General features: G+C 55.5%; 1 long non-coding RNA gene across 6 annotated transcripts; it reads left to right on the top strand.

Moving 5' to 3' along the window:
• The first annotated feature begins 2,018 nt into the window (after positions 1-2,018).
• Positions 2,019-22,721, top strand: LOC122702792. Of its 6 annotated transcripts, none has more exons than XR_006343328.1 (3): positions 2,019-2,142; positions 15,634-15,853; positions 16,081-22,721. It is a non-coding gene; the product is annotated as an uncharacterized LOC122702792 (long non-coding RNA). The 6 variants fall into 6 exon arrangements; XR_006343326.1 differs by lacking the exon at positions 2,019-2,142 and adding an exon at positions 12,460-12,928; XR_006343325.1 differs by lacking the exon at positions 2,019-2,142 and having other exon boundaries at positions 14,592-15,853; positions 16,081-16,958; positions 17,139-22,721.
• Positions 22,722-24,575: the final 1,854 nt, after the last annotated feature.

The raw sequence follows: 24,575 nt of genomic DNA, 5'->3' as shown, positions 1-24,575 counted from the left end.
CGCACTTTTCCAGGGACCTAGAAAGCAGTGAACAAGCCTGAAGCATCTGACCTCACAGGGTCAGACGCCCCCAGCCCCAGAGCCAGGCAGGGGTGGGAGGGGTCTGGAATTACTGGTTTACCAGGACTGGTTGGGGAGAGGTTTCCAGACTCCATGAGGTCTCCAGGGGTCCCAGTGTACCCTCCAGGAGGCTGCTAACAGAGACCCAGGGGCCAAGCATGCCTTCACCTGAGCTGCAGTTTCTGGTCGAGCCATAGTTGATGTTTGTGTATCAGAGTTGCCTTTAGTGGCTCCCAGTGTTTCCCCCACCCCAGGCACCCCTGGGTGCCTTCCAGCCCTGCCAGCTCCCAGCCAGCTAGTGACCTGCACCTCGTGGGCTCCGGAATGTCACGGGCCCCGCCTTGGCTTCTGCCTCTGTAGCCTCGATGGCCGCCTTCACCACTCTGCTTCTCCTGCTCATCTGTGAGATGGGTTAGTAACTGCCAGCCTTGCCTGGGCTATGGCACTGATGCTGTGCCAGTCTTGACTTAGCACAGAGTCTGGCACTCAGTAAGCGCTCAGTACAGGGTCACTGTTGTTGGAACCGGTTGACTGTTATCACAGTTATTTCTGAAGGACTCACCAAGGCCTAGCGAAGCCCCCCTCCCATTCCCCCCAAGCAGAGCCGTGAGAACGCTGAGCCGGGAGCAGCCTGGCTCCTCCCCGTCCCCCGCTGAGCCGAGTGTCGAAATCCTCCCAGAGAAGCTGCTGGGCAGAAATTTCCAGTCTCCCTGGCAAAGCCTGGAAGAGTTTGGGTGCGGCTCAGAGACGCAGTTGGGCAGGCTCTGCGGGGGCCAGGGCTGGGGAAGAGCCCCCAGATCTTCTGCGAAGGGCAGCACCCTGATCCTGGGCCGTACCCAGCTTCCAGCTCCAGCCCCAGGGCTGCCGAAGCCGGGCAAGAGCTCACTGCCCTGCGCTGGTCAGTGCGGGCTGGGCCGGAAGGGTGCTGGTCCTGCCACTCCTTAGGCAGGCCCCTGTGCCCCAGGCGTGTGAGTGAGCCCCTGGAAGACAGCATAACAGGGGCCCTGTGAGCATCCCATAAGTGGGGACTCTTTGCTTTAGTGACTTCCCTATTGTGGGGGCCATCGGGCCACCAAGAGGCCCTCTTTGCTGATTCCTTGGCCCCACAGGAGGACCAGAGGCCCCCGATCAGGGTGTGGGTCTCACTGAAGCTGTGGGGAAGGGGCCCAGAGAATCTACCAGGGACCTGGTGGACAGGCTGAACCTTACTTTGCTCACAGGGCTGTGTGACCTGGGGTCACAACTTGGCCTCTCTTGACCCTGTTCTCCTTATCTGCCAAACAGACAGCGATCTGTGAGCCTCACTCATCAGAAGGCAGTCAGGTGCCCTGGAGTGGGAGGCGACAGGGGTCGAGTCCCAGCACTGCCCTCGACCTGACCGTCGACCTTGGGCAAGTCTGAATGAGACTGAATAGGACTGAATAACTCCCATGAGTAGAACATGTCAGCAGCTCTCTGCTTCAGCCCAGTGCTGGGTGTTTTACACACACTGTCATCTCACTGTTACTCTTGGAGGGAGGTGTTAGTATTGACATTATTTTCCAGATGAAGTAACAGAGGCTCAGAGAGGTTGATTGAATTTCTCAAGGACACACAGCTAGGAAATGAGAGAATCAGGATTCAAACCCTGATCTGCTGTCTTAGAGACTGAATCCCTAAAGAAAAAGCAAATTGAACACTTAAAAAAAATCTTTTTTCAAGCACCTACTCTGTGTAAGACATCGAAGTAGGTGGCAACAAAAGAATGTGCAGAGAAGCTCATAGTTGAGTTAGAACACATGACTCGATGACACCCTTGTGAAAGTTAGATTTGAAAAGCACCACCATGAAAGGACCACCGGGGCTGTGGGGCACCAGGAGAGAGGTGAGGGGCAAGGAGGGTGGGAGCTGAGAAAGGGGGCAGAGGCCTGACAATGAGGAAGCCTGGTCTGGAGCAATGTAGAGTTTTGGCAGAGGCCCCTAGAGGCTGGCATAGCAAGGGCAAAGGCACGGCAGCTTGAGAGGAGGAAGTGTTGCTGAAAACCTTGGAAGAGCTACCTTTGCTGTACAAACGTGGGAGCCTCTGCAGGTCTTTGAGTGGAGGTGGGTACCATCCCATAGGAGTTGAAAAAAGGCAGTTCTATAGGTGGGGAAATGTCCTGGAAACCTACACCCAGAAGACCGGAAGGGTGGCTCAGGATGCACTATGCGAACTTTTATAGCGTTTCCTTCAATTTTTTTTTTTTTTTGCCTTGTACAGGTATAACTACTCCAAAAAATAAAAGAGAAAGGAAATTTTCAAAGGAAAGAGGAGAGCTGGGAGGCAGAGACGTGGGAGGTTGCAGCAGGAGCAGGCAGGACTGAGCCAGGCCCAGGCCGCCTCTCTTGACTCCCGGCTTTCCGGCAGTTTGAGTGATGGGCGATCTGGCAGCATCTTCTCAGAGACAGGTGGGGCTGGGTCTGTGGGACCTGGAGACCCTCCTCTCACCTGGAGCCTGAGTCTCCCCTGACTGACAACTTCAGCCTGTCCCTGCTCACCCCAGAAGACTGTCCTTACCAAACTCCTCCCCCTTGTGGGACACAGGCTGGGCCTTAAATCCCCTTCTGGGCTAAATGGGGACAGTTATCCCAGGGGCCTCCCTCTGTCCTTGAGGACAGCCTGTCCCCTGTAGGAGCAGCGGGCACTGTGCTAGGTGCTTTAGGGACAAGTGTCTCTTAATCTGAATAGAACCCAGCAGAGAAAGGAGAAAAAAGTGCTGCTCTTCCCAATGGACAGATGCAGAAAAGGGGCTCGGTGTCTTGCCCAAGCTTCACAGTGCAGGGGGAGTGGGATTCTTACCCAGGGTGGGCTCATCCGAGAGTCCTGACCACTAGGCTGTCCTGCCTTGGGCTCATCAGGAGAAAGTCCATCCCTCCTGTCTCCCCAGATCTCTTGCCTTTGGCCTGCTCTGGTTTCTAGCAGAGGGGCTGCAGTCACCCCCCTGAGCCATTCTCTGCCTGGGATGCCTTTCCTCCTCCTCCCCCCACCCCCCGACCATTTACTGGGCGAATTCCTACTTGACCGGTGGAGCCCAGCAATACCCTGACTTCCTTCCCAGAGAGTCCCAAACTGTACCTCCTGTCCCCTTATCTGTGTTCCCACAGAGCTCCCCAAGAAGGGGGGAAAAAACTCAGGGGACATGGCTGGGACGTGAGTTCCAGCCCAGCCCCGCGTGGGCGGAGGGGAGGGGACAGTCAGCTTGTTCTGGGTGCTCAGAAGGACAGGACTGGGGCAGGGTGGACATGAGAAGGAGGCAGTCCTTGGCTCACCCAGGAAAAGATGGATGGGCCACCCCTGTGACTAGTTGGCTTAGAGGCCAGGAGGAGGACAAGTTCCAGAAAGAGAAGGAAGCAAAGATCCAGACTGCCTAGCATTGTCTGGCTGGCTCTCCCCTAGCCCAAGACGATAGCCAGGCCCTCCCGGTGTGTGTGCAACTGGGCTTCTGTGGTAAGGCTGGGGGTGGGGGTTATGTTTTGTGCACAGGGGCCCTAGACCCCTATGCCCAGTGAGCATGTGCACAGAGAGACAAAAGCCTCCCTGAGAGCCCAGAGACCCCCACCCCAGGGTGGAGACAACCAGCATTGGGAACAGAGTGGTGTGGGTTCTTCCTAAACTCAAGAGAATCCCCAGTGCCGAGAACAGTAACTGGCACACAGTGGGCGCTTGAACACTGGTTGGATGAACAAATGAATGAATGAATGAGTGACTGCCTGATCCCAGGCCCAGGAGCCTTGAAGTCTCTCTGCCTGCTCCACTGTGAGGAAAGACTGCTTGGGTTCTGTGAGCCTGGGAGAGGGGGGTGTGCAGGCAGGCTTCAAGGGACCAGGAGGCAAGGGACGGGGACTGGGAGCACCATGGTGAACCACCCTCTGACCCCTGGGTATTCTCAGCACCGAGGAACTCTCAGGTACCCCGGGATCCCCTGGGGGACTCACACACACAGTTCCACAGTGGTCGTTAAAGCCGGGTCTGTGGACTCCAACATCTCACTAGCTAGACCAGTGTCTGTGGTTTGGCCTGCTAAGGGGCCTGATGGAACCCCCGAGGCACTGGTTTGCTGGCCCACCCACTTCCAGGGGTGACTTTGCACCAGCCCCAGCCTCTCCCCAGGCCTCAGTTTCCCCACTTGTACAGTCAGATCCTGTGATGCCCTCTCCCTGCCCCAGGCCAGACCTCGCACACAGCTGCCTCCCCCCATGACGGGCAAACAGCTCCTGGGACTGCCCCGGGGATGCACGGACGTGCATGAACACACACGTGCACACGCAGAGGCACGCACACAGGCTTAGGCATGCGCACGCAGGCCCATGCTCCCATAGGCATGCACGTTCACACAAGCAGACACACACTCACACCCTGCAAGCACGCCCACCCTCACACTCAGCCCCTCACCGTGTGTCCCGGTCCTTCCCTCCGGACACTCACCCTTGCCCAGGGCTCTCACACCCGCTCACACTCACGCTCCCTCACACACACCCTATATCGGCTGGGCACTGACAGTTGGGGAGGGCGGGGCTGGGAGCGGGAGGGAGAAAACCCGCGACTCCGCCGGGGAAGAGGGGTGCGGGGGGTGCGCGGGCGAGGGAAATGACAGCCCGCGGTCCCCCTCGAGTCCCGGCTCATGAATATTAATGTGGCGGTAATTAAAATGCAGGGACGCGGCAGGATGGATGCGGTGCCTCCGGAGCGCTGGGGAGCGCGGCGTCTTCGCAGGCGGGGTGGAACCCGCTCCTCGCGGGCGATCAGGCTCCGGGGCCGGGAGGGTGGGGGGGAGTTGGGGGCCGGGGCCGGGGTTTGGGATCATTTTCGGCGCGGCCGAGCGTGGCGGCCCCGCATTCCCACCCGCGCCCTGCCCCAGGCCGGGCCGCCCGCCAGGCCGCCGTTTCCCGGAGCCGGCCCCCTCCCGCCCTCGCGGCCCGGTGATGTCATCGGCACAAAACTTTCCGCTTCCCGGCCGTCTCGGGGCCCTGAGTCATCGCCGCCCCCGGCCCGGCCCGCGCCGTCTGTTTGTGCAGAGCTGAGCCCCGCGGGGCCCCGGGCTGACTTAAGGCTGACACGGTCCGGAACCGCGTGGGGCCCCAGAACCCCACGCTGCGGGCCGCAGGGGTGGGGACGGCACTCCTGGGGGCTGTGGAGTCGGCTGGGGCACACTCTGAGGTTCCAGGTTCAAATTGCTTCCTGCCGATTGCTTGACCTTGAGCAAGTCCGTTAGGCTTTCTGAATGTCCCATGCCTGAATGTCATCTGCCACTTAGCAGGTGCTCCATGAATCTTCCCAGACTCAGTAAATGAGTTGTACTGCTGGGGGCCCCCAGGCCCAGAGATGGGAAGGGACTTGTCCAAAGTCACACAGCACGTGGGCAGCAGAGCTGGGTTTCTGGGCCCAAGTCCTTTCTGCCTTGCCACTCGCTCTTAAGGACCTAGGGTTGAGGACCCATTGGGACATCTGCTGAGCAGCAGACCTAACAAGGTGGGGGGGGGGGGGGTTCTGGAGTAGGCCCACTGTGGGGTGGGGGGGTGAGTCCAGGCCAGTTTTCTCATCTCTAAAAGCAGAGCTGAAAATCAAGTCAGAGATAAGAAAAGGCTCCAATGAGAAAAGACCATGCAGTGTGAAGGCAAGGGGGCAGCTGTTAGCACATGATTAAGACTATGAACCGAACCCGGTGAGTGGGGCTGTTTTGGAGCCTGATGACCTAGGTTCGGATCCCTGGCTCTTGGCCCCCTGTCCCCCATGCCTTCCTCTGTGCCCTCAAGTCAGGTACTGACAGTTGAGCCCTGGGCCACAGCTGCCACCTTCTGCCTCCTCAGCCTCCTGAGTGCTGGGAATGCTTGTTAGCAAATGCCTACCCCATCAGAGATGTTCGGGGACTGCACCAAAAACATGGCCATTCTTAGGCTCTTTCTTGGGTCTTTGGCCTATAACCTCAGGGCCCAGTGGATAGATGGAAATGAAGACCCTTCTGGCTGCTGCTCTCTGGGGCTGAGCAGGGATTAGGTCTGGGATCCCAGACCATACAGCTTCTCAGATGGGTGGTTGTGGCTCAGGCTGTTCCCCCCACGCACCCCCAATGCCACTCAGCATCTCTCCTGGGTCCAGGCCTGCCCCTTCCATGGGCCTGTGTGTGTTAGTGTGGCTGAGCCCTCTTGACCCACACCCCACTCCTGCCCACACCCCCCCACTCTTGCCCACACACACCCCCTCAAGCATCAGAGAAAGGTTCACCCCGCATCCTTGCCTCTCCCTACTCGTTCCCCCCCCACCCCCCGCCCAGCTTCACTAAGACTCTTTCAAGTGCTCCAGAGCTAGGGGCGCCTCTTCTTGCCTAGAGGCCTTTGTATGTGCTCTTCCCCCCCTCTGCCAGGAACACCCCCTCTCTCCTCTTCCCTGTTTCTGGTTAACATCTTCTCCGCCATCTCTCCTTAGCTCTTCCCCTGGGGAGTGTCCTAGTTACCACTGCCCCATAACACACACACACACACACACACACACACACATTACACAGACCACACCGCACACAGGCGCAGGCACACTCCATTACACGGATCACAGACAGAAAGGCTCACACACACACACACACACACACACACTTGCACATTTACACGCTCTACATGTCATAGACCACAGACACACACCCGCACACATCACACGGACCATTCGGTGTGCACACCTTACATGCCCTGACCACACAACAAACGCACACACATTCACACACACACCTTACACAGTGGCGCCCCTCCCGTGGGCTCCTGCAGCCTCTAATCTTGCCTCCTGGCCACAGTACTTACCCTCCCCTCCTCCAGGGAGGGCAGGGACTCACTTCTTCTCCATTCCAGCATAATCCAGGCCTTGCACCAATTCTTACTCAACCCTTGACCCCCTCCCATGGGCAGCATTTGTTTTTTGGCCAAGCCACGTGGCATGTGGCATCTCAGTTCTCTAACCAGGGATCAAACTTGCGCCTCTGCATTGGAAGTGTGGAGTCTTGAGCGCTGGACCACCAGGGAAGTCCCCCCATGGCCAACATTGTCCCAGTCCCACTCCATCAAGGTCCTCTCAAACGAATACCCGCCCCTATCTGTGCCAGGAGCTGTCCACTCTCCCAGTAGAGCCACTCTTGGCCCCGTCCTCTCACCTGCAGGTCACAGGCACCTGGGCTTTGAACAGTCACACTCCCAGGTGCGGCTGTCCCAACCCCTCCCATGTCCATCAACCCTCCAGAGCCTCAGGAGTATTTGGTGGCTTGAACAGCACCAGAGCCTTGAGGTCACTTCTTTCGGGAGTCTCAACTTTCTCATCTGTAAAATGGGGTCAGACTCAGATGTGTCCCCGTGGCTGCCAGGTTCTTGCTGGGCCAAGTTTGTGAATGAATTGAGCTTTGGTTGGTGCAACTCATCCTTGAGGTGAGTCCAGTCCCCAACTGAGTGTCTCAGTCATGCCCTTCCTGCGAACTGAGACCCTGGGGCACTTTGCGCTAAGCCCTGGAGTGGGGTTGGCTTGGGGTTCTTGACAAGTAGCAGGCATTGTCTGTCTGGGCGGGGGTGGGGGGAGCTGCCTTGCAAGGAGGACTCGTGGCCTCCACGGAGGGGGAGAGGGAAAAGGAAGGGGGGACAGGGAAACTGGGCTGGAGCCTCAGATCCCCTCCTGCTATCCAGCAGAGTGCCACCCTGGTTGCCTGGCCCTGATGAGAGAAACTTCTAGAGAAGGAGTGATTTTGGCGAGTGACCAGAATCAGGAGAATGAGGGGAGACAGGCAGGTGTGGAGAAGGACCTGAGGGACCTGCTTTCATCAAGGTAGATGCATTTATGGGAGATGGGAAAGAGGAACCTCACAATGTCCACCCTCCCCGTCACTGCCCCTTGGGTGTTAGGGTCCCTTCCCCGGCCCAGCAGGGGCCACCAGGAGCCCGGCAGCTCACCTGAGCTCAGACTCGGGGTGGCACACAACACCCCTTATTCAGAGAGGGGGAAACAGAGGCCAGGGCCAGGAGGGGACTGGCCAGGGCACAGGGAAGGGGGCGTGAATGGCCGCCTGCTGCTCTCGGAGATTTCCTTCACGGGGGAGTTGCTGACACCTCTGTGTGCCGGGCATGGAATTACACGCTGGGCACATGGTGAAGAAAGAATCCACTGCTGCCCTGGTGGAGCTTAGAGTCTAAGGAGTGAATAAATGAGGCAGCACACGAAAAGCAGGAAAGGATGGAGGCTGGTGAAGGATGGTGCCCTGGTGAAGACAGGGCACTCATACTCTTTTATGAACACTCCCTTATGTGGACCTATGTTGTGCCCCAGAGTTTCTTCCAGAACCTTTCTTACCCCTTCACTCATTCTGTCTAGTTAGCTCAGTCGCTCAGTCATGTCCGACTCTTTGCGACCCCATGGACTGCAGCTCGACAGGCCTCCCTGTCTATCACCAACTCCTGGAGCTTACTCAAACTCATGTCCATTGAGTCGGTGATGCCATCCAACTATCTCATCCTCTGTCATCCCCTTCTCCTCCTGCCTTCAGTCTTTCCCAGTATCAGGGTCTTTGCCAATGAGTCAGTTCTTTGCATCAGGTGGCCAAAGTATTGGAGTTTCAGCTTCAACATCAGTCCTTCCAATGAATATTCAGGACTAATTTCCTTTAGGATGGACTGGTTGGATTTCCTTGCAGTCCAAAGGACTCTCAAGAGTCTTCTCCAACACCACAGTTCAAATGCATCAGTTCCTTGGTGCTCAGCTTTCTTTATAGTCCAACTCTCACATTCATACGTGACTACTGGAAAAACCATAGCTTTGACTAGACCTACTTTCATTCTGTCTAGGAACATGTTTTGAACACCTTCGCCTGAGGCAGAGTGATTAAGAGCAAAATCCAGACTACTCCTCCTGTCTGTGTGATTTGGGGCAAGTCCCTGTCCCTCTCTGAGTCTTCATGTCATGTCCTCCTCTGGAGAAATGGGTGCATATCCCTCAGGACTCTTGTGACAAAACCCTGAGAAGTGGTGAAGTGTCCTCTCTGGCATGGGGACTTGAGCTGGACTCTGTTCCAAGTGGCACCTGGACATGACTGCTCAGACCCCCTGGACCACTAGCCTCCTGTTTCTGCCTGAACCTCAGTCCCTAGCAGCTCAGCTTTGGGAGGGTATGAGCGGTCCCTGTGAGAGGAGGCCCAGCACCAGCTGGCTGTGGTAACAAGATGATTGGTACCCATCTGGGCACTCTGGGCTCCTGCCTGTCTGAGGTGGAATGTTTCAAATTTAGATGAGTTGTAGGACCACGGGGTCAAGTGGGTTAGGTGAGCCGTGGGCCCTGCTTTCCGAGACTTACTGATTTAAAAAAGATCAGCCACAGCTTCTAAGTACTGACCACCCCCATCCACCTTGCCTAACTCACACCCAACTGTTCTCCATCCATTTAAGTCCTTGGGCACCAACCACAGGACCTCCACAGAGAGTCTTGAGTAGGCGGGGCTGAGACCTGAGGAGGAGGGGCTGAGAGCAGGTGCACCAGGGGAACATCCCAGGAAGTATCATGAGACCCTAGGATGTCAGGCTGGAAGAGATCTCAGGAATCACCACTTCAGCGACCCTACGTTGCCTACACAGGAAAGCTTCAGCTCAAAGAAGTGGAGACACTGGTTCAGGGACACACAGCCAGGTACTGGCCCAGCTGGGACTAGGTGGAAGGAGGGAGGGGGTTGAGCTTTGGAACTCAACTGCCCGCGTTCAGTCTGGGTCTGTTGCTTGCTCGGTCTGTTGTGAGCCTAAGTCTCTGAACCCTCTGTGCTCCAGTCTACTCATTCTATAGAATGGGAAGAATAATAGTTCCTATTTCAAAAGTGAGGACTTCCCTGGTGGTCCAAGTGGTTGGGACTCCGTGTTCCCAATGCAGGGGGCACCAGTTCAATCCCTGATCAAGGAACTAAGATCTCACATGCCACACCGTGTGGCCAACCCCCCCCCCCCCAAAACAAACAAAACAAAAGCAAAAATCGTTTTGAGAAATAAGCATATACTGTGAGGTGAAGGCAGGAGGAGAAGGGGACCACAGAGGATGAAATGGTTGGATGGCATTACCGAGTCGATGGACATGAGTTTGAGCAATCTCTGGGAATTGGTAATGGACAGGGAAGCCTGGCATGCTGCATGCAGTCTGTGGGGTCGCGGAATCAGACACAACTGAGTGACTGAACTGATGCAGGTGTACAAGACCTGGTACATGGAATGCAGTGATACCATTTCCAGTCTCCTGATTTCTAGTTCAGGGCAGGCTCATCTGGGCCAACTGCTCTGCCAACATTCAGATGGAGAAGTGAGCAAGACAGACCAAGTCTGCCTTCCTGGTGCCTACAGTCCAGATGGGAAACACCTGAAACAGGTAACTCCAGAGCAAATCAGTCCATTACATTGTCATCTCTCTGGTCCAGGGATTCAGGGAGGGTCCCCTGGAGGGGGGCCACTTAAGCTGAGACTGGCAAGATGAAGAGCAGAGAGCATGGTTCCAGGCAGAGGGAACTACATGCGTGAAGACCTGGGGGGCAGAAAGGACATAAAACTGTCCTGATTGAAGGGAAGGTCCGAAGGACTGGAGCTTAGAACCAAAGGTGATGAGAGAAGAAGGGAAGCTGAGGGGAGGCAGACATCCAGAGCCTGGAAACACTGCGTCATGAAACCAGAAAGCCAGGGATGGGTAGAGAGGGAAAGAAGTGGTCTCTCAGGCCAGCATATTAGAAGGATCTATTTGGGGGACATCAGTTCAGTTCAGTTCAGTTCAGTCGCTCAGTCGTGTCTGACTCTTTGCAACCCCATGGACTGCAGCACGCCAGGCCTCCCTATCCATTGCCAACTCCTGGGGGACATAGAGGGCAGATTGATGGGGAGGCTGGCAGAGAGTGGGAGCTGGGGGCCAAGCCTGGATTGGGGCAGGGGCAGTGGGTCCAGGGTGAAGAGAGCTGACTTCTTTAAGTGGGAAGCTCCTTAGGTCTTGGGCTGGGGGTTGTGGAGGTAGAGGAGGAGGAGTCGGGGATGGCACCTTGGAACCGAACAGGGTCAGGGTGCATGAAGGGAAGTGATGGTCAGAAGTGAATTCCAAAAAGAGGGGATGGGTTGCATCCAGTTTGGGCCACCCCAGCTGTAGCAGCACCCAGGAACCACAGCAGTGTTCTCAGACCCGAATCCCAGTTTAGAGAGTGGCACTCTGGCCCTTTTCTGATTGTGCCTTTTCTCACAGGGCAAGGAATTTGTGATCTGGGCACCTGGGACCACGAAATTCCCTGTTCAGTGGTCCCCAACTCATGTCCTGGGTCCATCCTCCTGAGGGTGGTCTGAGCTGCCGGTTTGGGCACCTCTAATCCCGAGGGGTGACCAAGGGGTGGCTGTTTGCAGGGAGTGTCAGCAGGGTTCACTCATGCAGGCTGGAGCATCAGCACCCAAGCACACCCTCCCTCCACCCCCAGAAAAGAACAAAACCTGAGGCAGAAAGAAAAGAGTGGGTTGAGTGGAAACTGGAGGCCAGGGCCGCCCCTCCCCACGCTGCCACTTCCAGTGTGGACCCCAGGAGCCTGTGATTTCTAAATAAAAACGCAGCCTTCCAGGTGTGTTTGTCCTTAGGAAGGTGTATTTGTCAAGGAAGAAGGACAGAACATATTTTATTTAGCAGTTCGTTAACTTGATTTATAACTTGTAAATACTTAGACACCAGGTATGTGGGTATCTGCTTCCAGTGCTGCCCAGAGGGGAACTGCCTCCCAGGTTCCACATCAGCATCGGGTGGCCGACCCTGGACCAGGAGGTTGACCCCAGGAGACCCTCCAGGCTTCAGAGCTTCCTGACCCCACTTCCTGCACACCCGCTCTCTGCATCCATCCATCCATCCTCTGCCTTTAGTCCAAGGTCCTCCTGCCTCCCTCTTTGAATGTTCACCTCCAGCCCCTCCTGCTCCAGGAAGCCTTCCCTCCCTGAGGCCCTGGCTCTCCAGCTTGTCACTGGTATTATCTGGTCACAGTGGCTGCTGGTGGTCTGACTAGCTGGGGATGTGACTCCTTTGGGACCAGGAGCTCCTAGAAGCAGCACTTCCCAGAAGAAGCAGGGTTCTGCCAGTTGGGTGGGAACGCAGACTCAGGATGCACACAGGCTTAGGGTCAAATCCCAGCTCTGTGACTTTCCTGCTGTGTGACCTTGGGAGGCGCTTCGCGGCTCTGAGCCGGTTTCCTCTTCTGAAAACCCATAATCATAACTGCACCTCTTGCAGTGAGGAGGCAATGTGGAACGCGGAGCCCACGTGTGCCCGGCACTTGGCAAGTACTGGGGAAGGGATTAGGAAGGGCAGGAGTTACATCACTCATTTCTTTTTACAGCTGAGAAAACAAGCGGAGGAGGCTCAGGGAGGTAAGGCCGGTTGCCCAAGGTCACACAGCCCAGTAGGAGGAGGATGGGGCCCCAGCGAGGCTAGCTGACTTGTGCTCTAACCACTGAGCCCTCTGGCCGCAGGCCCTCACCTCCCCCCCCCCCCCCAAAGTACCTTTCCCCTCTCCGTGGCCCGTGAACCTCCGAGGCTGCGTGGGGCCGCGGGGACAAGTGGCAAGGCCAAGGCTGAGCCCACGGGGCCGGAAGGGTTAACGCGCTCCTCCGCAATGGGCCGGCCTCCGGGGGAACCAGCCAATGGGCACTCGCCGCGATGAGGTAATGCCCGGGACCCGCGCGAGTGGGCGGAGCCCGTGGGGGTTCTCTCCTGGGCTCGAGTTCCATCCCTCCCCACCTACTCCTCACCTTTGACCTTGATGTTCCCCACTCCCCACCCCGCACCCTTACAGCCTCGGAAACCTCTGTGCTGGAACTGAGAGTCTCAGGCGGCCCTGCAGCCCTTAAGGTCTGCGGCATATGAACCTGGAGAGAGGTCCTGCCTCCTTTGAGACTCAGTTTCCCCTTTTGCAAGAAGATCGCTGAAGACCCGACTAGCCGGTGGACGTTCTTGGGTCCCAGAACGGTTTTCAGCCCCTCCCCGCCCTGGGCCCACCGTGTAGCTGCCACGACCCTGGCCCTGCGTAGGCAGTGTCCGCCGCAGTGGGGCAAGGAGTTCACCCGGCCCAACGGAAGGAGCCTGGCCAGCCCGTCACCCCGTCTATGCGGGCCCCAGAGCATCAGCCCCTCCCTATCCCTGGGGTGTCCGCGATGTCTCTTCGCTGCCCGCAAGCCCCAAGTTAGCTGCAAAAGCAGCTGGACGGGCCAGTCTGGTGGTCACAGGTCAAAGTTCACTGAACCACCAAAATTAATTGAGCGTCTACTACGTGCCACTCAGAGCTCAGCGGGCTTTGGGTGCTGTCCGCGACCCGGGCACCCCTTCCCCGCTGGGCCCGCGCGCTGGTTCTGGGCACGAAGCAGTTAAGGCCTTTCTAGCCGAGAAGCTGGCTCTGCTGCTGAGGCCCAGGCTTATTAGTCAGCTCGCGGGGAGAGGTGGGGGGGCGGTGGGAGAGAGGAGGGGCTCGAGTTGAGAACCGCAGAAAGCTATTCTCAGGGGCTCCCAAGTGTGGGGAGGGCGGCACAGCAGGAGCTGCTGCTTCCCAGAAAGTTGATTATTTTTAACCCAGGAAGAAGAAAGGAAAGAGGCGAGGGAGAAGGACTCAGAGAAAAGAGGAGAGGATGGCAGAGGAGAGGAGAGGATGGGGAAGCGGGGAGGGCGAGGGAAAGGGAAGGTGAGCAGGAGAGAGGGGCCAGGGAAGGCAGAGCGGGGAGGGGACGGGCAGGGGGGGTCAGAGAGGGACTGCAGCCAGAGGCAGGGCCAGTGGGAGTGGGGGAAGCCAGCCGGGAGTGGAGGGTTCTCTGGGAGGGGATTGGATGTGGAGAGGGCATGTCACCCCCCTCTTGAACCCCTCTGGTTCCTCTCCCAGGCCTCAGGCTGGGGGCAGGGGTGCTTCTGTGGGACCCACCCCAGGCCACCCAGCCTGGCCTTCGCAAGCCTGAGCAGAAAGCAGCACCCTCTTGGGTATCCCCAACCCAGGGCTGTGCGGGGCACTGAGGCTTGGAGAGTGGGGGGCAGCAGGCAGCCACAGCCCTGCCCTAGGGTGGTCTCCAGCCCACAGCAGCCCCGTGACTTGCCCTTGTTTGGGTGGTGATCACTGGGGAGGGGACAAGGAAGACTACCCTAAAAACCCCATATGGCTCTGCAAGGGAGGGGTTCAGCTTACGTTGGAGCCAAGCTGAAAACCAAACCCAGAGGGGGCCTCGAGGAGGGTGCTGGGGACACGGTGACAAACAAGACAGACACAGCCGGCCCACATGGGGCTCACGGTCCTGCAGGGGAGGCGGAGGCTGCACAAACCATTATGAATAATGCATTAAATAATGACCAGGGGGTGGCAGGCTGGCAGGGGACTGTGAGGGGCACTGGAAGGGCTGGTCCCAAGAGGCTGATCTCTGCAGGGGTCACAGGAGGGATCCCCAAGGAGGAAGGAGGGGTGCCTGAGGACTGGAGGGGCTTAACTAAGGGCAGAGTGACTGGTGGAGGGAGCAGGAATGGCGTGCTTATGGGTCCCAAGGGCACAAGGGCTCAAGAGAGCATTAGGGTGGCCGACCATAGCCCTTGTCCTAGAGGCAGCCCGAAGCTTCAGAAGTTTTACAGAGCAGAGAGGGGACAGCAGGGCTTTCCCGGTGGTACAGTATAAAGAATCTGCTTGCCCATGCAGTGGACATAAAAGACGTAGGTTCTATTCCTGGGATGGGAAGATCCCCTGGAGTAAGAAATGGCAACGCGCTCCAGTATTCTTGCCTGGAAAATCCCATGGACAGAGAAGCCTGGCGGGCTACAGTCCTTGGGGTCCCAAAGAGTCAGTCACGACTGAGGATTGAGCATGTACACACATACTGAGAGGAGACCAGATCCACAAAATTCCTCTGGGCTCTAGGGAACAAAAAATACCGGAGAGGTCCCAAGTTCCCAGCAGAGTGATGGCAGCCTGGCCCGGGGCAGTGACCTCTGAGACGGAGGGGAGGCTGGCCCTGGACACGACTGGGGAGGTCCAGAGGACAGGAGCGGGTGGTCATGGTGTGGGGGTAAAGGAGGCCAAGGAGGGAAGTGCCAGAAAAGTTCCAGGCTCTAGCTTCTGCAAGGAGGGCGGCTGGGGCTGTCCCCTAAGACAGGGCAGCCAAGGAAGCAGGTTCACAAGAGGTCAGGTGTTTGTGTTGGGCCAGGGTGGGGACAGACTGCAGGGACAACAGCCTGAGCAAAGGCACAGAGAGGAGAAGGGCAAAGGAAACCACACCAGGACCCGTGGAATATGCTGGAATCTTCCAGAAAGTGGGACTGTGGCTGGTCTTGGCGGCCTTGACTGCAGGCAGAGAGGTCTGAAACCAAGTTATAGTCAGTGGGGAGCATAAGAAGGCATGTTCCAACGATGGACATGGGGAGGGCACCCAGCAGTGACCAGCAGGGGCAGGGACTGAGCCTATGACAGCTGGTGCCTACACCCCAAGGCTGGAGGTGGGGATGTGAATGACTGGGGTGTGTCACAAGCACACCTCTGGGACAGCCTGTAGGGTGGGTGAGCAAGAGTAACTGTGCGTCTGTCCCTTGCACAGAGTGTCCTAACCTTCACTTGAGGCAGGCCCTGGGCCACACCTCGGAATCCTCCAGGACCAGAGAGTGGCCTCCAGGCCAGACAAGCTCAAGGGAGATGATGGATGGAGGAGGCCCTCAGCCACCAGTCACAGCTCTTGGACGGATACACACACACACACACAAAACCACTGTGGAACCCGGAAGCAGCATCTGACCCCCTCCCCAAAGGAGCTGGGGCAGGTAGTGCTGGGTTATTGGGTTATTGACTGGGGCAGGGGCAATGTCTGTATGTTTTCAACTACTTCAGGGGGCCGAGGAAGCTTTGCTGCAGCAACCCAGGGTCACCCACGCCCACTTCCCACCTTGGGTCCCAGTTGGTCCTCTCCCAGGGTGGGAGGGCAGGTCTGCTTAGCCTGGGGCTGCCCTTAATACAAGGGTCCAGTGGCTCAGCTGAGGCCTGATTCCAGATAGTGGCTGGGGCCGTGGCCTGACCAACTGCAGCTCTGACCTCACCTTGAGAGTCTTGGACCACGTGGCTCTGTGGCTTTCCCATCAGTCCTGCTACTACCATTAGCACACAACCCTCCAGGGTGGGTGCACATCATAAAGTCATGGTGAAGCTGAACGAACAAACTTGAATCCAAACTCGTTGCCTGCCTGGCTGTGAGCACTGGCCTCTTGCGCCTCAGTTTCTTCATCTGAAAAATGGGCATAATAATGGCAGAGGCAGAGAAATGATGGAGGTAAGGCCCTTAGAGAAAGGGGCTTGTCCCAGGTCACCTGTGGCCCTGAAGCTTCCCCATCAGTATGGGCCATAAGTCTTCAAGGTGGAGAAGGATTGGGCTTACCACTATGTCCCACCATGGGGTTGGGTGGCAGTATTGCTCCTATCTGCATGTGAGAAGGGAAAGGCTCAGAGAAGTTGGTAACTGGCCCTGCAGGACAGGAAGGGTACAAATTCTCAAGCCTGCTGTCTCCCTGGGATTTGGGATTCCATTCCCACCGCCCTCCTCCAGATAGAAAAACTCAAGTGCAAAATGCATTTCCCCTGCAGGACATCCTCCTCCCTCTCCCCAAAACCCACACAGTGACCCTGGCCTGGCCTTCTGCGCCCAGGAGGAGCAGGGTCCCTATCACGCATCTCGGAGCTGGTTTTCACATCGATGGAGCACAAAGGGGGGTAGCCGGGCAGAGAAAGAGCCCGACAGGCCAGGAGCCGGCTCCGCAGGCGCTTTTCTCCCCGCTTTCTTCCTCTCCCGGCTCTTTGTTAAGCTCCCTTTCAGCTGAGCCGGCAGAGCCTGGGTGTTCCGAGCTGACAATAATTGCTGCGTCTAGACAGTGTCTGGTATGAGGCCTCCCTCTCCCGCGCCTCCCCAAGGCTCGCTTTCCCAGCGCTGCCGGCCCTGCCCCATGCCCTGTGGTTCCCACACCCCTTCCCTTCTTTCTGGCTGCCCAGGGTCCCTGTCCTGCCTCCCTCCTGCTCAGACCCTACACCTCTCTCTCCTTCTCCTCCTTCGGTCTTCAGACACACTCACCCCACTGGGTCCCCAGGCCTGAAATCCAGGGAACAAAAGTGGATTTGCATGGACAGAGGAGCCTCTCAGGCTACAGTCCATGGGGTCACAAAGAATTGGACATGACTGGGGAACTGAGCTTACCCTCCCTGAGACAAGCATCATACAGAGTCTGTATGCATATTCATTTATTTAATTTTCTCAACAGCCCTATGAGAAAGAGTGAAAACAAGCCTGTACTTTGTCCCATTTTACAGATGAGGAAACTGAGGTCCAGAGAGGTTAAATAATTTGCCCAAAGTAACAAAGCCAAGGAAGTGGAGGAGCCTGGATTTGAAGCCTCGGAGGATGGCTCCAGAGCCCCAACAATGAATAGCAAGAGGAGTATTAAATGCTTACTGAATACTTGAGGCTGAGATTAACATTTTACATGTGCTGTTTCCTTTATCCTCACAACAGTGTTAGATAGGATCCAGGGTTATGCCCATTATACGCTTTAAAGGAGAATAGCCCAGGGCTGCTGGGTGTGGCCAGATGGTGACCTAACTCTGTTAGAAAGGCCCAGTAATCCCTGAGTTGCATGTGAAAAGCTTGGCCTGGAGTAGGAGCTCAGTAAGTGTTGCTATTTCATTTCCCACTTCTTCCTTCTGGGCTTTCATGAGCCCCAGCCAGGCTGGAGAAGACAGTGTGGGACTCTGTCCTCATGAGACCATGGCCTAGAAGAGGGACCTGGCAAACCAGTCACTTTCAGTGTGGAGGGGAAATTATGATGATGTGAGTGATGCAGGACCTCTGGGAGACAAGAGGAGGGACCCTGAATCCAAGAAGGCTTCCTGGAGGAGGTTAAATCAACACTGTCTAAGAGAATGAGTAAGAGTTGGGCAGGTTAAGTGACTTCCCTGGTGGTCCAGTGGCTAAGACTCCATGCTCCCAGTGCAGGGGGCCCAGGTTCGGTCCTTGGTCAGGGAACTAGACCCCACATGCTGCAACCAAGATCCAGAGAAGCCAAATAAATAAATAAATAGTTGGTCAGGTTAAGGGAGAGGGAAAGGTGCTCCTAGCAGAGGGACCCACACGTAAGAAGGTCTTGAAGTCCAGGGTTACCCCAGAGAAGCCGAGATCTCTAAGCAGCTTTGTTGGGCTGAACAGATGCAGGAGCCAAGGACGGAGCCAAGTGAGCCATGAGGCCGCAGCTGCGATTAGGAAGGGCCTCAACAGCCAGGCCGCTGGGCACTGGGACAGAACCCAAGGCTGGGAGGCCAGTTAGGAGACGTCAGGAGTCTGGGCAAGCAGCGCTGGGATAACCAGGAAGATGTGGAATGGGGCAGGCTGAGTGAAGGAGACAGAGGCCTAAGGAGTTTTAGAAAGATGGCCTCCTGTGATATAGGGGACTGGCCTGTGAGTTCGCCTTCAATGCCATTCCAGACAAGGACACAGCAAAGATGAAGGCGTGGAGGTAGGGGGAGCCAGGTGTATGTCTGGGAGGGAGACAGTGGGGCCAGGTACTGAGCAGCCTTCATAATCAAAGTTTGGAGGATTAACTGGGAAGATTCATCTAGAACCTTGGTAGGATGGATTAAAGGGGCAACCCTGGAGGCAGGGAGGCTGGGGAAGAGGCCAAGAGGAGGCCGCTGCTGAGTGGATTTTCCTTCCCTGGCAGATCGGTCCTCTTCTTCAACTGCTCTTCCCTTCTGCGGAGTCATTTTGATTCTGCACTGACTCCCTCCCCGCGGGCTGTTCACACCTTCCACCCCCAGCTGGAGATGGAAGGAGGACACTCACCATTCAGTCCTCACCCAGGCCATCAACAGAAATGTCAGACAGCGCGTCTAGCTCCCGGTCTGCCACCTCTGGGCCTGCCTCTGACCGATGTAGCTGAGTGGTGGCTTCTCTGGACTTGACTTGGGAGGCGTAGCCTGGACCTCGTCAGGAGCCGTGGGTGCAGAGCACGCACCTCTGGCTTCTATCCTGAAACACTGGACTGTGGATCTGATGCTGGGAGTTCAGACTGGAAAAGGAGAAAAACAGGAATCAGCAGGTGATATAAGGCCAGCGGGGATAGTCTGGGAGCACTAACGGCGAAGACCACAGAGGCCCCCCATCCTGGACTCCAAATCCCTGGGTACATAGGTTCAGAACTCAGAATTTTCCCAGTTGTAGGAGGAAAGGATTACACGTAGACCACGTATCTCCTAATACCCCCAGTGAAGTGTGGGGCAGCCCCTGTAATCAGACGCATTAACAGGTTTGCAGCAAAGCCTATGAACAAAGATATAAACCCCCTCTGAAGCTCACTTTTCTCATCTCTAACATGGAGCAACGGCTGTAGTAGGCTCCCAGGGTTGCCCTGAAACTTTGATGATTCCCATGATACCGGCCAGCCTGCAGGAGACACAGGTTCTTGGCCTGCCCCGAGCCCTTTGGGGCACATGCTGCTCCTTCCTGGAACATCCATCCCTAGACATCTCAGGAGATCCCTCTCTCACTTCCTTCAGGACTCGCCCCAGCAAGACTTGCCCTGTCTATCCCCGTCTCCTCCCGCCCCTCTGTTCTCCTTTCTCTCCCTTCCCAACCTCTATCATTGGACATATCACTTAATCGATTACTCCCTTGTTAACTGCCTGCCCTCCTGCAGTAGATTCCAAGCTCCGTGTAGTCAGGACTCTGCTGTCACCCACTTTGCCCCAGCACTTAGGAAAGAGCTGGCACAGATGGGCACTCTGATTTCTGTTGAATGAGTGACAGTCTGTTAAATGTGCCTTGCGCATCGAAAAGGCTCAATGAGGCCCAGCCCTGTGTCATCACCCTTGTTATTATTGATGCTGCTGTTATTATTTATTTTTTTAGTTGCCCTATGGCATGTGGGATCTTCCTGGACTGGGGATTGAACCCACATCCCCTGCATTGGCGGTGGATTCTTAACCACTCCACCACCAGGGAAGTCCCACTATTATGAATATTATTATTAGCATCATTACTATGTTCCTGAGCTGATCCCAGTCCTTGGTTCTCCAGCCTCTGAAATGAGCATCCTGGGGACTGAGGCATCAGCCGCCAGAAGCAGAAACAGGTCCTTGCTGGAGAGACAAAGAAGGCTGCCCGCCCCCCTGGGGGAGCCTGCGCCCCTCACTGGAGAGAGAGGCCTGGGAGAAGCTTGGAGAAGGCACACAGCCCCATTGAACAGGGCTGCCAGAAGGCCATACATAATTCATTGCCAAATGGGGCGGCGGGCGGCTGTGCGCTGGGGGCTCACTCCGCGCCTGGCACTTTGCTGACTGCTCCTCACACGTTGCCTCATTGCATCTTCTTGGATTTGCAGGGTGCGAACCTTCCCCCCGCCTCTCCCTTTTCCCCGGGGCGGGGGGGCCTGAGGTTTAGAGAATGGGGCCACCGTGCAAGACACACAGCTTCTCAGTGGCCAAGCGGGATCCATGGTCCCTGCCTCTCTGTGGAGGAAAGAGACCGAGTGGGACAGAGACCTACCCCAGACGGGGCAGCGGAGGAAGGGCCGGGTCACAGCAGGGCAAAAGGAAGGGGCGGGGAACCCACAGCCCACGCCTCCTCCTCTCCTGGAGGACAAGCTCCCTGCTGTGGCCGCCGAGAGTGCTGGCTCTGGAGTTTCAAGGGCTCAGTTTGCTCAGCTGGAAAGTGGGAGGAACAGAACCCATCCCCTGGGGCTCCGAGGTCCTGCAGACAGGATGCTGGCTCAGAAAATGGCATCTGCCCAGGAGGAAAGCCAGTCCCCAAAAAGGTTACATCCTCTACAATTCCCTTCAGATAGCATATTCAAAGTCACACAATGATAGTGCGATGGAAGACAGATTAGGGACATGCTGGATGGAGGGGCGTGGTTATGAAAGAGCCCCGGGAGGGATCCTTGTGCCGATGGAAACGTCCTGCATCCTGCCTGTGACGGAGGATCCACAAACCTGTGATGAAATTGTGTAGAACTAGACACACACACAAAAGCCTGTAAGGGAAACTGGGGAATGGGAGTAAGACTGGGGGGCTGTGTCAGTGTCTATATCCCAGCCGTGACCCTGTCCTATTCTGCTCGATGCTTCCACTGGGGGAAACTGGGTGAAGGGTGCAGGGAGTATCTCTGTACTACTTCCTACAGCTTCACGTCCATCTACAACCATCTCAATGGAGACGTCAATTTTTTAAAATGTCATCTGGGGAATTCCCTGGGAGTCCAGCGGTTAGGACTCTGTACCTTTACTGCTGAGGGCCCGGTGTGGTCCCTGGTCAGGGAACTTAGGATCCCTCGTGTGGCACAGCCCCCCAAAAAACAAAAAAATGTCATCTACCTCTGCCCCAGAAAGGATTACATGAACCATCTCAATCCGTTCTTTCCTTGGCTCTGAATTGTCCTTCCTGCCTCACTCTGAGGGTCCCCAGTCTTTGTTCCAGAATGTTCCTGTTGTCTCTCACTTTTGCCTAGACCGGAATTCAATACCACCCCGTGGGAATCTAGACAGACCCTAGAGGACGACAAGGAAGGCCTTTGTCATCTGTCTCCTATCTGCATCCAGCTGGGAATCACAGCCACGCTGAGGCTCCCAGTCAGGATTACGAAAACCATGAACCCACTGGCCTTGGTCTCCCACTCCAAGAGAGTGTGGGCCAGTGGAGAGAATGCTGAGTGTCCAGCCCTACGGCTCCCAGACCCAGCCAATCTTCTGCCGCACCATGTGACTTTAGACAATCTCTGTCCTCTTTTCATTTCCTAGTTTCCTCATTTGAAGCACAAACAAACTGGACTGGATTATCCTTAGGGGTCTTCCAGGCCCGTGAAGAGGCGAGCCTGGCCCCTGTGCTGCTGCCCAGGGGACTCTCCTTGACTTTTGTGTGATTGGTTGAGAAGAGCAGGGCCCCAGGGCTGCCTCAGGCCCTCCCTTCCTTTCAGCATCAGTGTGGTGAGAGGTCATTAAGTCACTCAATAAACGTGCATTGAGCACTCACCAACTGCCAAGCACTAGGGAATAAAAGGTAGGGGGTGGGAGGGCAATGCTGTCCCTGCCTTTGCAGAACCTGCAGTCTAGGAGGGAAGAAAGCCACAAAGAAAGACAAAATAGCAGCTGAGATCATGCAAAGAAGCAAAGCAGCAGCTGGGTTGGTATGTTTCAAGGCCACGGTGAGGGCTTCCCTGGGAAGTGACCATTGAGCCACTGAACTGAGGTCTGAGCAAGGAATCAACTCTAAGCAAAGAAGCGGGGAGGTGGCCTAGGGTAGAGGCTCCTCCATGACAGGAGCAGCAAGAGCTGGGGGCCTGTGCAGAGAGAAGGTCTGGAGTAACAGATCATGATCCAGGAAAGAGCAACAGCTTCAGTGGGTTACAAAGGAGAGTCAGGATGAGGAGAGCCAGGCTGAGGAGCCTCGTCTCCATCCCAGACAGAAGGGATCCCGTGAGCTGCGTTAAGCAAGGGATTTGCGTTTTGGATTTGGATTTTGTGTTGGATTTGGATTTTGAAAATCTCCTCCTGGTTACCAAGAGGCGAGGAGACCTCATGGGTCCTCCTTGTTGCCTTATATTTTTACCATGGTGTTATTGAGGCATGTCCAAGCATTAAATGAAGCATAAGATCCTTATAGCTCTTTTTGAAAATTGTTTTATTATTTACTTCTTTCTGTGCTGGGTCTTTGTTGCTGCTTGCAGGCTTTCTCTAGTTGCGGCGAGTGGGGGCTACTCTCTGGCTGTGATGCACAGGCTTCCCATTGTGGTGGCTTCTCTTGTTGCAGAGCACAGGCTCTAGGTGTGTGGGCTTCAGTAGTTGTGTTGCTTAGGCTTCCTGGACCAGAGATTGAACCTGCACTGGCAGGCAGATTCTTCACCACTAGATTGCCAGGGAAGTCTTCCTTACGGCTGTTAGAGTCATAAAACCAAGACAAATTGGTCAAGCAAATACAAAATCAAATCGGATTCATTTCACGGGACATATCTTTTTTTGAAACTCTGTCACACCTACAGTGCAACTATGGCTCTGAGTCTGTGGGGCAGAGCAGATTGGCTTTATAATCCAAGAAGAAAGGGGCAGACAACTCAAGAAAAAAATGGAGGCAATGGATTAAAGTACTTCAAAGTAAATAGCCAGATAACTGGCGAACGCATGATAAAGTGCCCAGCTTCATGACTCATTAAGAGGAAACACAAATTAAGATGACAGTGATTTACCACGTCAGACACAAGAAAACTGAAAGTGAAGAAGACTGACAATGGCAAGTGTTGGTAAGCGCGAGGAGCAACTGGAACTCACACCCCGCTGGCGGGAATGTGAATCGCTGCAACTGCTGTGGGAAGCCTGTCAGGTCTGCTCCACCTGGGTACATCCTCCTCTCTGACCCACACTTCCTCTCCAAGGCGTGTGTCTGTGTGTTCTCCAAAAGATGTGATGGGAAATGTTCATAGCGGCAATATTTGCATAATAGCCCTTCATAGAATGAATTCAAATATCCTACAATTGTAGAACAGACAATCTAGTGCATAATTGGTCAGCTTTAAGGATGGATAAGGGCTTCCCCAGTGACTCAGTGGTAAAGAATCCACTTGCAATACAGGAGCTGCAGGAGATGCTGGTTTGATCCTGAGTCAACTTGCAAGTGGTAACCCAGGTGCTTGGGCTTGACTGGTGGGAACTTGACACCAGGAACAAGAAAGGGGCTGGCTTTCCAAGCCAGAGAACAAGAGCTCCTTTGGGGAAAGAGGTCTTATCTGCAGCCCTGGGGCACTGGAGATTGGTGGAGACCTTGGCACAGGCTTCCAGGAAAGGGGAGGGTGCTGGGCAGTGTGAGGCAGCCACACAGACCATGGGCTATTGACCCCAGGCAGCCTTGGGAAAGCTAAGCTCCAGTCCTGGGTTGAGGAATCCATTTGTTTGTACCTTAACCCCTCCCTACCTCCCTCCTTTGAAGCAGGTAAAGAAGGAGGGTTATTCCTTGCTCCTGAAAAGCAGACAAGTAACCTACATGCCAATGAGAAGGGTCCTGACTGTTTGGTATACACCTGTCAGCGAAGACTGGCTGGATGAATGCTCAGCTGGGCATGATGCTATGTGAATGGCTGACTGGCGCCTCCCCATGGGAAGTTCATTGACAGGCTTCCAGCAAAGGGACTGTAAAATAAGTTAGTTTTCACTTAAAAAGCACCCACCATGGGCCAGGCCCTCTGCTCAGAGCTTTGGTGCACAACCTCATTTAATTTTACATATACACCAATAATTCAGACATGACCATTTTAAAAATCAAGTCTGACAGTATCTGCCTTTCAGCTGGAGAGTCTAGTCCTTTTACATTTAATGTACTTATAATTGCAGGTGGCTTTATGTTTGTCATCCTGCTATTTGATATCTACCTGTCCTCTTTCTTCTTTTTTCCTTTGTTCTTCTTTGACTGCCTTCTGTTGGGTTAATCAAGTATTTATAAACATTCCATTTTGTCTTTTGCTTTTT

The sequence above is a fragment of the Cervus elaphus genome, chromosome 11, assembly GCF_910594005.1.
Source record: "Cervus elaphus chromosome 11, mCerEla1.1, whole genome shotgun sequence".
NCBI lineage: Eukaryota > Metazoa > Chordata > Mammalia > Artiodactyla > Cervidae > Cervus > Cervus elaphus.
Note: the sequence above shows the minus strand (reverse complement) of the source record. Positions and strands in the feature narration are given on the sequence as shown.